The following is a 6,092-nucleotide window of genomic DNA, read 5'->3' on the forward strand; positions in this document are numbered from 1 at the left end:
TGTAAGTCGCTTTGGATAAAAGCGTCTGCCAAATATGTAAATGTAACTGGTTTTTGTTGTAAAATATTAAAAAATGTAATTCATTACTGTGATGCAAAGCTGAATTTTCATCAGCCATTACTCCAGTCTTCAGTATCACATTATCCTTCAGAAATTATTCTAATATGCTGATTTGTTGCTAAAAAAAAGCGATGCGGGAGACGTAACTTCTTGTTGACATTCGAATTGTTGTCAAACAAAACGGAGGCTAGCTAGACCCTCCCTCCTTCTCATCCCGTCTCCTCCCTCCTCCCCTCCTTTCCGGCATAAAGGAAAGTCAAAGTAGTCACTACAAACAAAGTTAAGTTTTACTGATACTTCATTCAATGTGTAATGTCACCAAGTTAGATAAATGCTTTTATATATTGCAGAACAATTGATTGGTCTTAACCCCAGGGACGGGTAGGTTTAGGGGCGGGGTTGGGGTAGGTCATCACATAGACCCCAGTGACGGGTAGGTTTAGGGGCGGGGTTAGGGGTAGGTCATCAGACCAATCAGGGATGACTTCCCTAATGAATATTAATGAGTCTTCCGCTACCACCCTGCAAAAAATATATATATATATACTTCATTCAATGTGTAATGTCACCAAGTTAGATAAATGCTTTTAATATTGCAGAACAGAATGCAGAAAAAGAGAAACATTATCTTAAAATCGTTTCGCCACCTGAGGTTATAACTATAGCTCCCATACAAGGACGCAATAATAGCAAGATAACGTTAGCTTCGCGTTTCCCAGTGAGCATAAACAACGGCGGCGTCGTAAACAAATTTAGTCAAAGTTGTCAATAGCCTATAAATGAACATTAAAATTCATAACAAACAGTGGGTGAAAACAATCATTCACACAAATTGTCGCCCTTCTGTGAATTTGCTTGATCATTTACAATAGAGATTGATCGCTAGCTGCTAGATACATTTATGTTGTATTCACCAAAGTTAACGCTGACTGCATAGTTCTAGCTAATTACATCCTTGTGTTGGTTTGGCGAACATGAACGTCAGTTTAGAAAGAAAAATATTTAAAAAATATTTTAAAAAATAAAAGAAAATAACTTTAATATTTTTGAGGAAACTGATTTTTTTTTTTTTTTTTTTCAGGATTCTTTGATGAATAGAAAGTTCAAAACAACAGCATTTATTATAAATGACTTTTTTGTAATATTTATTATTTTCACAAATGTCTTTACTGTCATTTTTAATCACATTAATGTGCCTTTGCTAAATAAAAGTATTCATTTCTTTTCTTTTGAATGGCAGTGTATTATGATTTCCAAAAACAAAAATTAAGCAGCTAAAACTGTTTTCAACATTGATAATAATAATAAATGATCTAAGAATGATTTCGTGACGCTGAAGAGTAATGATGCTGAAAATTCAGCTTTGCATCACAGGAATATATTGCATTTTTAAAATATATCACAGCAGAAACCACTTAATTTAAACTGTAATAATATTTCACAGTATTATTGTTTTTACTGTATTTTTGATCAAATGAATTCAACCTTGGTGAGCATAAGAGACTTTCAAAACCATTAATAAACCTTAATGTTTCCAAACTTTTGACCGGTATATATACTGTATATATATATACTGTTATATATATTATTGTTACAGGTCTGCCAGGTTCCTGCACTACACTTCCCATCACTCTCCTCTGTTCCCACCTGCACGTCATTCCTGATCACACACACCTGCACCTCATCATCATCACTATCATCACCACCACTATAAAGACACTCTTCACCTCTGTTCACTGTCTGGTCTGGTTCATATGAATGATGGTGCGTTCAAGTCATCTCGTATAGATCGTATTTACGAGTTGAACGCACTTGAACGCCACCACAAAGTCGTAAATACCAGTGGGGAGCTCGGGATTTTCTCTAAGCTCCGATCTTTACGAGTTGGGGGCGTGTCAGTGATTAACATGGCGGAATACACAATACGTAAAGGTATTTAGCTGTGATATTGTCAGGCTTTTCTATTAACAGCTAATCGCCAACACAGAATATGATAGTATTATAATATAACAATGCAACATGTAACGATGTGTTGGCAGTGGCTTCATAAATTAATTAAAAACATAAAAATACAAAGTACACCTGATGCACATTTCTTTGTTCTTCATTTTCTAGAACAAGAGTTTAAGAACCTTACTGTATTTTTGTGTAATTAATTAAGAGAAAGTACTCCGCCATTTTGCTCCGATGAAAGTGACTTGAACGCACATGCCGTTATAAGCACGACTTCCCACCTCGTACGTACGAACTTCCCAGGAGGACTTGAACGCACCAGAAGACTACTTACCCTGCTATTGCTAACCTTGATTCTCCAATGACCAGTCTCCACTCTATTGTCTCCAGCTTCTCTTCTCTGTGTCTCCAGTGTCTCCAGCTTCTCTTCTGTGTCTCCAGTGTCTCTAGCTTCTCTTCTCTGTGTCTCCAGCTTCTCTTCTCTGTGTCTCCAGCGTCTTCAGTGTTCTTTGTTCCAGCCAGCCGTCTCAACCATGATCAGTCTCCATACCTGTAAGAAGAACCATTCCACTCATCGCCTGCACACCGCTGTTCAAACGTTTGGGGTCAGCACAACTGTTTTCAACAAAGCTAAGAAATGTTTCTTGAGCACCAAATCAGCGTATTATATCTGAAGAATCATGTGACACTGAAGACTGGAGTAATGATGCTGAAAAATTCAGCTTTGCCATCACAGGAATAAATTGCGTTTTGAAATATATTCAAATAGAAAACCGTTATTTTTAAAATGTAACTTTTGCTGAGTCTTTCAAAAACAGTAGAAAATCTTACAGATCCCAAACTTTTGAACTGTACTGCATAAACAAACAAACAAAAATGATAAAAATTCTTGCATTATATATTTCTCAGAAGTATTCAGTTTCCACGTATTTCTTTAATAACCCCTCCCAACAATAAGAATGATAAATACTTCACTATTACTGTGATCCAGACATGATGTTTATGAAATGAATAAATGAATCATCTCCTTTAGGCATAGGTAAAATCCAGTTTATAACTCAACAGGAAGCTGTCTTCACTCTCATTTCATATGAGTAGTAATGGAAAACGAAAAACAAACCGTAACCTACAGCTCAAGGGGTCCATTAGTATGAGGTTGGGTGTGATGTTTATGACTGACTAGCTTAACTACATCATTGAGAGCCATGCTGTGGAGGAGGCCTAATGCATTATAAAGACCATGGTCAACACACCGAAGCCTTAATGTACTGGGAAAGCAAGTACCAGCAAGTACCAGATAGAAGCTCTCCGGTCTCTGCTAAGTGGATACAGAAGCAACAGGACCTCGGCTGATGGGGAAAGCAAATCAGGCAATTTGGCGAGCGGCGCGTACTCGGCAACACTGCGTGAGGCTGATTGAATCTGTGTAGCCCACTCTCACAGTCCGCCTCTCAGGACATTGTAAGTAATTGCCCATGAGTCTCTGCTCCCCAGCACTGGATCTTCAGGACAATTAGGCCTATCAAAGCCACCCACCCTGATCATTTATCACCTCGATACTTGGTTGTTGACCTTTTGCATTGCGTACTCTAGACAAGAGGTTTGAGATGTGCTTAAAGGAGTTGGCATTTACATGGCATCTCGAGGGCTGTTGAAACGAGGAAATGTGGATTTCTGATCTTCTGCTACAAATGTTTCGGGGGTCAAATGATTGTCCACACAACCCAGACCACCCTCGTTGATTTGAAAACAAAGAAATAGATAGGTTGGATGGGTTACTATCCTAAATGAATTGAGGCCATCTATTTAGTGCAAATTTGCTATTTACTATAGCAAAAAAAACAAGGATCCATGAATTTCTTTGCTAAGTGATGATGAAAACCTCACTGATAAATATAACAACAGTAGGCATTATACATGTGGATATGCTGCTTTAGATTTATATGTGGGATCCTGCATAGAAACCCATAGTCTGCAACCGAGAGTCTCATATTTTGTCTCGCTATTAATACTGCAAGTTGTTCTTGTAGAAAATCTCTCCTTTATTTTCTCTTTACCTGTTTTCTGCCAGGAGACAGTAAATCACGCACATGGACAGAGACCTCGGTGTGTCTAGAAGGAAACACTGCAGACAGCTCATGAGTCCAGGTCTGGGGAAAAAAATGTTGGAGAGGCTCTCAAAAGGGAGAGCAAGAGCAACGTATACGAAAGATTATTCAAAGCGCGCGCGCCATCTGTAGGTGAATTTCAGAATGACACATTTTATACCGGACTAACTTCTTTGAATTTCAACAGGTTTTGATGTTATATTTTCATTCCCTTTAAAATATTTTCATAGTTTATTTAAATTAATTAATACTTTTAATGATTATAATAATTTTATATTAAATATCTATTACATTTATAATAACATATTTATAGGTTAGAAATCATACAGATTTCATAAAATGTTAAAGGTCCCATGACATGAAAATTTCACTTTATGAGGTTTTTTAACATTAATATGAGTTCCCATAGCCTGCCTATGGTCCCCCAGTGGCTAGACGTTTTAATGGGTGTAAACCAAGCCCTGGGTATTTTTGAGAAAATGAAAGCTCAGACGGGCGAATCTGGAATATTCCCCTTATGTCGTCATAGGGGAAAGGTTGCCTCCCTTTTCTCTGCTTTGCCCGCCCATAGAATTTGGCCCGCCCATGAGAAAATGAGCAGCGCGAGTGCGATATTGGTTTTCCTCGAGAGACATCATGGCTTGCAAACGAGCGAAGCATGGCAGTTGCTCAGTGTTTGGATGTACAAATGAACACAAAAGTATTATTTTAGTTCCTTCATCCGAGCCTCCGAAGAACCAGTGGGTTATGTGAATTTCTGATGTGTAATTGTTCAAGTTCAGACAGATAATCTTTCTCTCAAAGTCGTTCAATACTGTTTATGCATCAGTAAATCAAGCCAGTGACTAAACGATCAACTTCACGTCGTTTCTCTTAGTAGGATGAAAATAATCTTACTTAAACTGTGATTAATATATATACAGAAAGCGATCAAAGAACAATCCCTTTCCAATCGCCCAAGCTGTCAATCACACAGCGCGAGTTTATCTGGACACTTGCCAAAACTCGTTATGAAATCAATGCACAACGAAGCTCTTACTGTACTTACCTCATGTTTGCATTGGTGAAATCATTAGTGAGAGTGCAGAAACTGCTCTGCAATGATAAGATCTTCATTCACGCGATCAACAGGCTGTCATCTGCTCAATGCTCATCACTGCAACATTTTATGTGACGGATCTAAATACTTAAACTTCTCACGATTCGTTAATCTCGATAGCTGTAATAGTAAAAACGTATAATAGCTGTAATAGTAAAAGTATGCGAGAGAGTTCCACATGTAATGCTAAATATTTCATATGCAAGCATGTCAGCCAATCACAGCAGTGGGCGTTTACACTGAAGTCTCACAGCAGACACGCCCCTTCAAACAGAGCGTTCAAATCAGAGGCTAAAATCAGGCTAGGAAAAATGCCTTTATTTCAAAATTATTAATTTTTTATCTTAAAAACATACTAACATTATATGGGCACCCCAGGAAACATTATAAAATAATAAAATGATCCATGTCATGGGACCTTTAAAATAATTAAATAAATATACATTTAAATGATAAAACAAATAATTCTATATTATAAATTATAACAATAGCCTATGTATTTATAAGTCATTAATGAAATTAAATTAATGAAATGAATTTATTACTCATTTAAATTACTAATATATACATATAAAATACTTTATAAAATATCAAATGTTGATTTAAATATTGATTATATAAAATATTTAAATCATATATATATATAAATATAACAATTATAAGTCATTGTATGTCATTTGATTTCATTATATTGATTTATAACTAATCATACCATTAAAACGAATAAAATAAATTATTTTAATTAAATATATAAATTAATTTATCAAGGTTATCATTCAAAATTTAGAATTTAAAATTTCTGTTAAGACGTTTTGAGGCAGAGTGACTAAACTATATAGCTAAGTAAAAAAAATCAAAGTACATTGACCAAG

Source organism: Rutilus rutilus (assembly GCF_951802725.1).
Source record: "Rutilus rutilus genome assembly, chromosome: 19".
NCBI classification, from domain to species: Eukaryota; Metazoa; Chordata; class Actinopteri; order Cypriniformes; family Leuciscidae; genus Rutilus; species Rutilus rutilus.